Source organism: Bacillus rossius, chromosome 16 (genome assembly GCF_032445375.1).
Source record: "Bacillus rossius redtenbacheri isolate Brsri chromosome 16, Brsri_v3, whole genome shotgun sequence".
Lineage (NCBI taxonomy): Eukaryota > Metazoa > Arthropoda > Insecta > Phasmatodea > Bacillidae > Bacillus > Bacillus rossius.
The window spans coordinates 6,045,420-6,058,721 of NC_086343.1; positions in this window are offsets into that span (position 1 = coordinate 6,045,420).

The following is a 13,302-nucleotide window of genomic DNA, read 5'->3' on the forward strand; positions in this document are numbered from 1 at the left end:
TGTGCCTACAGAGTTAAAAAAAAAAAAAAAAGGATTAGTAATGACTCCAGGACCTCATTCTTAGCACTGTGCTTATGTTCAAACTAAACACACATCTTGAAAGTGAAAGAAGTTCGTGAATGTTGAAGGTTTCATCAGTTGGATGAGCTATTTGTGTTTAGTGTTACTAAATGCATTTTCTTGGGATTTTCCATAATTTAAATTTTAAACCAGTACCACACTCAATAATCGTACTGAAGTGGTAACTGATTTAATATTCAGTTTTCTTTCAAACACTAGTTATTCTTAATGTTATAATCCAAATGGTTCAAAGTCTGAAAGTTTTTAGCAGCATATTAACTACAATTTTAAACTCAGTTGGCTACTGTATGGGAAAGTAGAGGTAAATATGGTAGAGAGGGGTGCCACGAAAAAAAAAATGTGAAAAACAACTTTTGCATGTTGCTAAGCTAACTTAATCAACCGTCCATACACTTTCAAATATTTTTAACCCAATAACCATTCACCTGATTTACCATTATTTCAAATGTAGCTCATCTAAACAATGGATTCGTTAAAACAGTAATAATACGCAATATTCTGGAGGAAATATCGCAATGCCGTCCTTCAGAATGATCAGAAATAATGTAAGGAAATAAAAAAAAAAATCACATTTTTATCTTTTTAATTTACGTGGCACCGCTCTTCTCCATAATTACCAAAGTTGAGACTTGTAACAGGATTTGATCCATTGAAATATAGGTATTGCCTACGTTTTTAAGAAAACTGTAATGAAACATTTAAATAGGAGTAAACAGCATGGAATATCAAGTGCTATTAGTAGTTTAGTATCACCTATCTCTCAATTGACTCGTTTTAAGCAATGTGCTCGCCAGTTTGAGTATAGACCACACTAGGCTTAAGTAATATTTTTTCTGCAAAAAACCTACAGGCTGCAAATGACCTGGAAACGCAGGAAAAACCACATGAACTGAATTTCCCTTTAATCTGATTTGCTTCATACTTCTCACAATCACATCAGTTTAAAAAATGAACCGAACACAATCTGCTAGCTGGTGCTTTTCCAGTTTTCCTCAGAACCGCTCGTATCCATAGTCTATTAAAAAATTCATACAAAGGAAACCCGCATAAATATTTAATTTTGGTGTAATATAAATTAACTGAATCACGAATATTTAATAAAATGTAGAGTCAATTCCTGGCTCAGATTTGTCACAAACCTTAGCAATTACGTGGGTTTTAATCATAATTAAACTATCTTTTGAACATTAAAAATGGAAAATGTAAATCAAACCACATAACTTGGCTGTTTTACATATTTGAATAACAATAAAAACAATTCATAAACAATACATTATTTACTACTCAAATAAGCGTCATTGTCAATGTTTTGGGTATAATTGGGGGCGTGGCACAAGCTTCACGTATTCGCAGTTAGGTCTGTCCCACTCCTTGTGTGAGACAGGCTACAGCAAGTAACGAAGCGATGTCGTAATCCCGCAATGTACCTCGTAATACAAACATCCTTCCACAGATGGCAGCACGATGCAGGTTTTCAAAGGCCAAGTGTGTGGTTAGTTCATGAAATGCTCGCCAGATGGCAGCGACAGCACGATTTGCCAGCTGAGCCACTTCTCGCGACGGGACGGCGATTGCAGTGATGAATGGAGAAATCGGGAGGTATTGAGGACACGTTTGGGTTTAAGGGGCCTCCCTAGTAAAAATGTTTAGCGCGGTGGGCCACTGGCCACGTGCTACTGCCAGTGGTTGGGCGGGGCGATATACCTGAGCTTGTCGCCTGCGCCGTGGTGGAGGGGGGAGAGGGCGTTTCAGCGAGGGGGGCGGAATAATGGGAGGGTTGTCATTGTGTGGAGTCCATTTGCTACTTATACCTGCGTTATCTGCGAACAAGATCGTGGCAAGAAAGGTGACTGTTTTTCCCTTTCGCTACATTCAACCAAAAGGATAATGTTCTCGCATTGCCTTGCTTGCTTCCTGACAGTGTTTATTAACTCGAAACATTAAATTAGTGTTGCGATCCAGTCCATATCCATGAAATGCAAACAATCGTCAATTCTGTTTAAAACATGTATTTTTATTTTTTAATTAACGTTCTACATAATTAAGAGATTTACATACACTACAAAAAATGCTGTCACCAACAATCGATGTGTTAGCTTGTGTTTTCAGGGGGGAAAAAATGCAAAAATTATATCATTTAAAAAATTTCCAACATTATACTTTCGAACTGACATTTGTGTGACGAATGGTTTTGCACGAACAGATGTGCTTTCATTCATAAAAGTATTCCGCACCGCGACGAGAAATCACGTCCTACTAATAATTGAGTAATAAAACTGGGAATAAAATGATGAAAATAATATTATTTATTTTTACTCTTAGACACAAATCAACTTTTTAAATCACAATAACGACAAATAAATTTTTAACTTACTTCCTGAAGAAAAAGTGCATGTCAAACTCACTTTTAAATTCTGTAAAGAAAAAAAATGTCAGGAACAAACAAGTGTTCCCACCAACGACACATCGTCAACTTTGTATTCTAGGGTTCACGTCGTATTTAGTTACACTAAATATTACTGCATATTATTATTTTCTGGCTCTTATTACATGTTTAGCATTTTATTTTATTTTTGCATATTTTTTAAATGACTTTAACGTTGCATAATAAGATGAATAAGTATATACGAATGAACTGGAATCCCGTTTCGAGTTACATACAGACTGTTCACTACGAGCAGTGTAAATTTCTTAGCTGTTGCAACAGCGGCCTACAGGTGGATTCAGACTGCAGGCTTAGTCAGTCACGCTGAATCCACCTGAGTTCAGATTTTATCGAAGACAAGTGCGGGTGGTATGGAAGAACTCAGTGTGCACTGACTGTTGTGCTCAAGGTGTCAGTGAAATGTATAGCTGGAATCACGGGCGAAAATTTGTAGGATTCCCATGAGGCCCACGGGATAACGTGAAGATTTTGCAAATGCAAGCGGGCCCCCTCAGACGGACTTTTTTATTTCAGGGAGGTTCGGGCCACCCTGAGATTCTCCCCTCCTCCCGGAATCTACGCATGCAGCTGGAATTAATTTTTAGCCAAGTACGTCATTTGGTGCTGTATTTAGGCTGTCAAAGAAGATACGAAATATGGCTGCTTTGATAATTGACGATAACTCCTTTTTATTGTGGAATAGTACCCATCTACAAAGAAATCCCTAAATATACCACCACTACTGTTGGGGATTTTCTATACAAACTATCAAAATAATTTTGGTTTCGTCACTGTCACTAGCTGTTATTGTATCATACGAAAACATGTATGTTTTGTGTATTAATTTACGGTATTCATCTCTGTCAAAAAAAAATCTTTTTCGATAATAGAGTGTAAGCAAGGTAGAATACAATGGCTAATTTTAAAATAAAAATGGAATAAAGTATTTTTTGCTTGCAGTAGTTCAAATTTTTGAATTAATTTAGTTGTTTGTTTAAAAAAAACCTTCTAAAATCAAAGAAACTACCTACTTCCTAAATAGATAAATAGTGCTTTAAGATCACACGCTTTCATAAATATTTAAACGCCAACATTTAAAATGTAGATTTCACATAATGATAAAATCTTATCTATTTTCATGGTCACCTCACGCCTAATGGAAATAATACACAACAATTCGTCATATATGTTTTTTATGCTTTTAATAACTACTCTACACATGAGCAAATTTCAATATACATAAAACTGAGGAACTCTGCATTACATTTTTAATCTGTGTACGACACTAACAGAAATTGAAGCATAAAACAACATTTTTATTTTTTAATTAATAAGTATTTCATCAACGTGAGCTTTGCTTTCATCTCAATGAAGCCACTCTACATAGAGGAAGTGCACATGTATTCAGTCTTAACATTAGACCCTCCGGATCACAGAGTAAACGAATGAATGGAATTCATAACATTACGCAGGGTTTTAAGACATATTTTCCCTTCTACTCAATCGCAACATCTCACTTAGCGCGTAAAATGGTTTCAGTAAACATAACATAAAAAAATTTCGCCCCATGTACAGTAGAGGAAACTAAAATGTTTGTAACACTGTAAACTAATTGTATTGTCATTTCTGTAGTCGCTCGAAGCGGCAAACTATGTATCGTTGTTCAATAAAACGAAATATTAAAACAAACAAACAATAATATTACGTTCAGACAATTCGTTACGTGAAATGAATGTAATAAAATACACAAGACAGTTACACATACCATTTCCAAAACACAATCCCATAAAAATCATAATATTACATGTCGACTTAAAATTATTATTATTCACCATGATAATTTCTTGCGGGTAGCCAGCAACAAAGGGACACAATTTTTATTCATTTAATTAACTTTGACAAAACTTGTAAAAGCTGGCATGAGCAAAGTAAGCTGATTCACAATTTTATTTTGCGTCAAAATATTAAACATCAACTAGTAATGAATTAAGAGTATGCTTCGCTTGGTAGAACACCGAATATAGTCATCTCCAGGTATTAAACTGAATTTTGAAAGAGGGACTCAAGTTTCTGAAGAAGTTGTTAACTTTCCTGATGATCCATCGACAGTTCGTAAACGGTCTCATCGTCGGGATGTCGAGCTTGGGACCTTTTTCCTCACCATAGTCCCGTGGTCTGTTCTACCATTCGCACAGCTATCCCAACCTATACAAATAGCCGAGTGCTACTTCTCCCGTTGCTTCTATCATGGAGCTCGCCCGCAGTCGTACTTCCCTATCCAGCCTGCGTAATACACGCGTCCTACCTGCTAGCCGCCAAGAACGCGTCCATTTGTGAAAAAGCCTCACCCGCCAACAATACTAACTCATTAATTATAATATGCAAAACATAAAAACATTACATATGCGATAAAACAAAATTTGCTGCTGTCATAAGCCGAAGAAAAAGAATCAATTTGAAATATAACATAGACAGATAAATCTAAAATAGAGTTATCGATAGTAATGTTTCAATGAACAGAATAATATATGTCATATTACACTAAATACGTGTTCTTACTGACAACCCAATTTAAAAATAAATTAAATTACTTTTTTTTCTTTTTCAACCATAACCGCATAGAAGAAACAATACTTTTGATACAATGTTTTGCATAACTATACGACAGGACTAAAAGTACATTGTACGTAATAAGTATTTGCTTATAGGAATTAATGCTGCAGAATATACGAATAGATTCAAATGCATAGAATTTAATATATTGTCAAATTTATTTGGAAATATGCATGTAACAAAAGATTGAATTTGAAATGAATTATATGTTTTTAACTACAAATATAATTTTATCATATCTCACTTTCATTCAAACTTAAGATTGTCATTTTCAACAACAAAATAGCCACAACTACACTTAAAAATATTTTAACTTGATACTTATATTGTATAACTTTTGATGAAATTAAATGTTAAGAGGTTCATTTAAGTTTGTAAGGAAACATAAATACAACGTTCAAAATAAATAACAAAAATTTTGTGTAGTTAGGAGCTCCGCATCATGCAAATAAAGGAAAGTTAAACTTTTCAGTATACGGCTGCAATAATTATAGAGGAAAATGTTATTTATTCTTTACTTTTAATTCCCGTTTGGAGAAAATAAATCGAAAAGTGCTATACCGAAAGTATAAAGTTGAAGTTCAATATCGCTTGTCAAGTAAGTTCAAGAACAAAATTAAAAAAAGAAAATTTGTTTTCTTGAATCTACTTTTTTCAGAAAAGTATACATGCATACAATATTATTATATTATAAAAATAAAATTTTTTAGTCCTTAAGTATAAATTACTGAAATATTTTTTAGTTAGTAAATTTTTTCATGCGAAGAAATATTTAATTGTTAAAATCACGAGAACATAATTTATTATATTTATGTATTCCAAAAGCTTATGTTAAAGATCGACTATATGCTATTCAATTTGCCCAAAAATTTTACTGAAATAGGAGAGCATTACAAAAACACAATTTAACTAATGTAGGTATTATAACAATAAGTTGTGTTCATAAACTATATTAATGGGAAACAAATATTTATCATTTAATGATATGCAACTATTTTCCTTTGAGGTAAAAATTGAAGTATATTTAATGTAATAAGTAAATCCTCTCATAAAATTTACTAAAACTAATATTCTTCATGTCCGTCATATTATGATTCCAAACAGTTTAAATCAACTGAAACATGAAATAAAATAGTAAGGTTAACCATGAGGTGTGGAAGAAATTAGAGATTGCTTTGTAAAATGTTTTAAAAATTTCTCATGAAATATTGTGATTATTATGTTCGTACATAATGTAAAAAAAATTCAATACATGAAATTCAACACATACTTTGTATTGCAAGTTATTAAACATATATTTTAAAAACACATGTGCGTATCTAAGTCGAATTGTTATGTAATACATGATGAACATTACCGATACAAATTATCTTACAAATAACTTTCACCCAAAGATAAGGCCGCGGACAAATTATACACACTGGTCGCACGAGGAGCTGAAATAAGTCATATAAGAAAGCCGGCCGGAGTAATTCTTTTCAAGCCAAAGCTAAAAGTAATGGATGTTGTTTGTCTAAAGCAGGCAGTGAAATGACATACAAGTTTACAGAATAGCCATATAAGATCTTTGACGCTTCTTATCCCGTCAGTGGACTGTACGCGAAGAACCAACTGCATCATGGCCCACCGCCAGTTTTATACTTACGTATGAATACACTTGTAAACGTTGGTTTGTATACTTATGTATGTTGCCGACATCGATAGGTATTCTTTGGCAGCTCGATGTGGATTCATTCGAACACGTTTGCGCTAAACACGACATATTTTTACATGAGAGTGACATCGCGCACTGAAAAAAGTTGCAGGTCTGTAACGCAACAGTGATACAAATATTACATAGTTCGAACATTTTCTGGAGCACGACATTCACTTTGGGTAATGCTAAGCTACTTGATAGGTACCCTTTACCCGCTTTAAAAGTGATAACTTAAAAAAAAGTGTACATGAAAGCAGACTCAGCCATATATGTTTATTGCTGTTGTATTTGTCATAAACCTACCCTACGTTCAATACGGCCTGTAAGTAGAACCATGTTTTTTTTACGACTTGTGTACAAGCTGTGGTTGTAAAGCGAATTTATATTCTTAGTTAACTAACGTCTATCATAACATATTTGAAATAAGGCTACCTTAATTTTTTTTCTAGATTGCTGTATTGTTATATATATAAGTATTACTTCAACGGAAATATGTGGTAATAAAAATAAATGAAAAAAGCATGAAAGGTTAAGGATTATTTTTTTTCAGCAACAAATAATTTATGGTTTAACTGCTTTGTGTACTATATAAAAACAGAACAAGCTTTCAAAATTTCACAATTTCTTTGATCATCCGTTACATATAGGTAGTTATGTTTTGTTTTAACTCATAAATATTTAAGTTGATACTTATTCAGGCCCTTTAATTGGGCGTGACGGACCATGTGCCAAATATGTAACAATTATAAGTAGGTGAAGTATTAAAAAATAAAGAACTTGAATGCAAAATAATGCATCTATCAAAAATAATTTTTTAAGGTTCTTTCGTGGATGTTGTAATGTGTGGGCAATATTTACTTAATTTTGGTTTTTGGATAAATTAATTGTGGTTTAAATTTTTTTAATAATTTTGTATAATTGCTGTAAAAAATTTATTTCCTGCCCTTATTAATTAATTGAGCTGTAGAAATAAGTTTATCTGAAAATTTACGTCATCTTTATTAAACATTGCCACTAATTATACTTTTTAACTTCAAAATGGTTTTTGAATTATGTAATTAATAACGTACCATCCATAACTACATATGTGAGCGATCGGTCACTGACCTCATCTTCAATCCTCCTCGTGATTCCTGCGCCAGGAGGAACATTTACATAATTCTGACTAGCTTATTTAATATAGAACTTCCCTAGTTTTTATTTTTTATTTATCATTCAATGAACATTTTTAAAACAGTGCAGACAATCAGATATCTATCTAATCAAAAAGCATAGCAAAATGACATTTAGTTTTCAAAATACGATTTTTCTTTTAATTTAAGATACATTTTATATAAAACCTACATTTTTAAGTATCAAAACTTTTGTAAATAGTTAACCATTTGGTTAATACCAGTATAAAATTTTTCCCCGGCGTTGTAAGATGTGTAAAATCATTTTGGAAAACTAAAAAAATTTTAAAAAATATTGGGTAGAATAATAATTGTTTCTTGAATTTTTATTAAAAATAAAAGGAAAAACAATGAAGTGTATTTTCATGTTAAAAATTAAATATAAATTTTGTCGAATTAGCTAGCGAGTCTGTAAAGCCACCAATAAATAGTTTGTAGGACAACTTTCAATGTATTGATTGATTAGTTTCAATACTTTATTTCGTAATACATGATCTAGTATGGTAAGCTTTAGGATATTTGTAGTTTAAACAAAAGCAATGTTTTAGAGATACACGAATATAGTCACAGAGTAAGTCGAGCACATGGTACTGAGGCGAGGCACACTAAAAGCAATTCTGAGAATTTCTTTCTGTCAGGGGATTATCTTTTACCGGTGCCGGTTGTGGGTTGTCTCCCTCTCACGCACGCACGCACACACAGGTAGCCTGCCTCCCCTCCGGGAACGGGTTCCTCCACCACGCTACCTGAGCCGTGGGCGGCGAGCTGGCTTCGCCGAGCGGCAGCACGAGACGGTGGAAAACTTTCAGGATTTGCAGAAATTGTGGAAAAGATATCTCGGAATTCAAAGCGATGACTATATGTTTTAAATACATGAATTTCTTCAGAAAAAAATTATCTTTTTTTCTAGACTTGTACTTTCTTTCTGTCATTCTCCTAAGCAGTATAAAATGGCCCCAAAGTTGGACAAGTTGGTGATTTTTTATTTCATATTTTGATAGAAAAAAACAAAAATGTAAAAGTATACAGACAATTCGTGTATTATCTTCTCGTGGGTGAAAAATTTTCAGATTCGTAGTGTCGATTAATAAAGTCCCATCATTATTTTAAAAACATAGTGTTCCGCTAACTTCTGATGCTACTAGGGAGGCCCCTTAACCGCGTGGCGTTGGGCAATGCTCTTTTGTTTCTCCTTAGCCGCCGAAGACGTGTTTGGAGTGTGTTAAAGTCTTTCCATGCCAGATTGTATCTCTTTCGAGCCAGCGCTAGTACACACGTGCTCACACCACCATACACAGTAAATAACCAATATAGCCAGGCAGAAGGAGTGATTTCAGAAGTTCTTTTGGTAAAAGGTTTGGGGATAGAACCGTTTTGCCCTATGTTTGGTTTTAAATAATTTCCATTTGTTGGTAGCAATGATTAGATAGTTTAGGATTTCGTGGGGAGGGGGGATATATTCCTTAGAGCACTGCGTTCACCATTGGAATCAAGGATATCGAATATGTTATAATAAAAAATAACTTTATTTTGTTGCGTTTAGGTAAACAGGTCCGGTAAACAATAGCACCGATCAATTAAACGCAGTGTTACGTATTTATTACCTAATATTTACACTATTCGTTAAGTTAGAACAATTCGATTGTCCACGAATTAATCTTTCTTTCATTGAGTCCACAATCTACTCTCCCCACTGTAGCTCGGCTCGACAGTAACTCTTCCTACTGATCGTCCCTTACCCCGCACCACTGTCCAGGTCCGGATTTACTGCCTGTGGGTCCCTAGGCTGAGTCTGTGGTGCGGGCCCTCTCTAAGGGGAAGGGTGGGTATATTGAGTATCCCCTTCCAGTGAAACAGTGGGTGCCTCTTGCCTGGGTCTGGTAGTTTATTTTAATTGACCTGCAAAACTCATATTTTTGATCAATTTTCTATTTCGAAAAAAAAAAATAGTTTATTATTAAACTAGACGATTTAACCAAACAGTATTTAGAGTTCAAGCAATTAAGTGACACCAAAATCAATGAAAATCATCGAAAATTATTTATGCAGAAGAGTAAACAACTGGACACTATGTCGACGCGTATTTTAATAATTAAAGAAGATCCAAATCGCAGCATAATTTTTTTTTTCGTGTCTTGTGGTGCGGGCCCCTATCTGTGGTGCGGGCCCATAGGCTACAGCCTGGATAGCCTGCGCGTAAATACGGCCCTGCCACTGTCCTAACACACTGCCTCGCTCTACTCACTCTTTCGCCGCGGCGCACACAACACCCGCATGCACACGTCTTTGCACAGGAGGTCCGCCTCTCTCCATCGGCCATCGCTCGCCAAGTCACCTGACTTCACTGCCCTCGCAAGCCAAGTCCCTCCTTTGAAAGATTTGTGCAATGGGAGTGCATGACTACTTGATGTAAGCTTTTGGACACACGCCATCGCTAAAACACATGTATGTCTGTAGAAGAAAACTAGAAAAAAACACTAATTAAGCAAAAAATTGCTGTTGTCAACTGGATATAAACACCACATAATATTCCATAACAGGAATATGGTCAACAAACAAAGAAAATGGACTAACAGAACGAAAAAAAAACCACCAATGATGACAGCAGGAAAATATTGAACCCAAAAAAATTCGGCACAACAGTTGAAACGAGGAAACGAGACAACAACACAGCAATATATATATATATATATATGTGTGTGTGTGTGTGTGTGTGTGTGTGTGTGTGTATGTGCTGTCATCATTTATGGGGGTTTTTTCGTTCTCTTCTGTTTTTTGGAAAACTATTGTGTGTGTGTATATATATATATATATATATATATATATATATATATATGTATATGTATATATGTATATATATTCCTGTTACAGAGACCTCGCTTCGCTCGCTCGGTCGGAAATGAAGGCGTGGAAATTTCACCAGCCTAGCTTGTCGGGTGGAGCCGGGCCTTAAACCACACGCCCCTGACCCGCTGTGTCGCGACCTCTGCGGGCCGCGGTTCCTTATTCGTCCTTACGTAACGACGCTCGCGTTCCGCGCACACAATGGCTGCGAGAGACGCGGCCCAACGAATTATGAACGTAATCTCCGGTCGCTCCTCAGGGTGATGCGGGGCTGCACACTCCTGGGCAGCTCTCGAACCAACCCGGCTTCGTCATTACGACCTGCGAGACGATTGGTTGCGGCCCCCCAGCTATTATTATTATTATTATTATTACAATTTCAAGGCTGAATTTCGATGCAACGTTTTCGTGAAGCATTGTTGTGGAACGTTTCTGACGCGTAAGGAAACTTGGAATAAAGAGATATAAACCATGCTGTTAATGTTGCTGGGCTCGTTTACGTTCCCCTATTTGTGCGATGATTCATCCCTCCGCCAAAAAAAAATAAATAAATAAAAGAGAGAGAGAGATAAATAAACGAAAGAATAAGACAGAGAGTTTGCGCATTTATTTGTTTCAGAAAACAGATATAGGTTTCAGGGGCGTAGGAACCGGGGGGGACAGGGGTGACGTGTCCCCCTGAACTTTTTGGGTGGAGGGGACTGCCCCCCCCCCCCCAACTTTCTAGACCGTGATATTTTTATTTTATAATATTATTCGGCCCAACTTTATTTGTAATTTATTCACTCATCAAATTTTATCATAAGGAAACAATAATAATTTTAACATCGATGTATCCAATGGTTAGATACAAAAACTGTTTAAAAAGCGCTATTTTGCACTTTTAAAATCAACATTTTCCGGTGGAGGACCCCCGGACACCCCGTCTTAGTAACATGGGAATGGGTTTACATGACATCAAAATCATTATTTGTCCCCCCCCCCCCCAACATTATGAACACAGCTACGCCAATGATAGGTTTACAGTCAGCTATAAGTGCCTTGAATTTTAAAATTTGCTACCAGCGCGCTCACGTTCCTCCTCGTGCAACCAGCAGCTTAGAGAGCGCTCATGAAACAGTTCCTGCATTTCCCGCATAGATGGCGCTACCTGTTATGAATTCCATATTTCGTTCAGAGAGTTGGCGTGTTCCAAATGGCAGAATGGTTTGAAGACACAGTAACATGTGCAGTTTTTCTTTATTGTGTGACTATTTCAACAGTGAGTAATATTTATTGAGGATTAATCATTATTATAAAAATGTGTTCTATCTCTCTGCCATTTTACCCCTTACAGTTACGATTCGAGGTTGAAACTTGCCAAAGAAGTTTGATTTCCGTCATGTGTATGGGGCGACGGAAGACTACCATACTGTAAAACTACCATAATGGCGGTATTCCGCCTGGCCTCTTCGAAAAAGGCGGAAAAGTACCATAACTGAAAACTGCCATAATTTTAAAGGACGAGGCGTAATTCTGCCATATGTCATACACTCCATGGAATGAGTACAGCTACTTTTCTCTCGAAGTAGTGTGAAGAATACATCGCTAGGTAGCACCGTAAACCCCCTAGCTGTTTCTTGGGTTAAAAAGTTACAGATAGCGCTTCTGACAGTGACTTTCTGTAGTTCCAGTCATAAATTAACTCAACAGATCGCGCACTAATAGAAACAAATGTTTCCAAAAAGGTGTTATAGGAAGCAGCACTGTATACTTATAAGTACGATCTGTAAAAATAAAAATATGGTAGTTTTCCATTATGGCACATTTCCTCCTGTTTTGACGGGGGTCGACGGAAGACTGCCATACTGGAAGACTACCATAATCGAATAATTCCGCCGGGGGGCGACGGAATAGTGCCATAATGTAAAACTAACATACAAAATATTTTTTGGACGAAAATAAACATACACAACCATTAAATGATTTTTTGATACTGTAACAGTTAAAACATTATACATGTTTTATACTATTACATGTAGAAATTTTACACATCCAAAATAAAAACACCGTATTCCTATTTTTATTACAATTAAAATTACAAATAATATGCACAAATATTAAATAAAACTTTCTGTAGTTGTGTACTCAAATAAGTTCATATTTAATAATCCCGATGATTTATTTAAGTTTCTGAGGGTTTCATTGTATAAAATACAACATTTAAGATTTTACCAAGAATTCTGTACTCAGGAGTACTGTAAGTTCTAATAAAATATAGCTGTATTCAAATAATGTGAATATTCCTCAATAAGTAAGCAAATCTCACAAAACTAGTGTCATCTAAAAACTTAGTCTTCAGAAACTGATCGATTTAAGGTCAGTACTATCATTACCTAAAATTCCGGCGATGTCAGTATGAAATGTATCTTTTAATTTGTAATCTTCAACAATATCATTGATTTAGTACTTAATTAAAGATTTTGAAAATG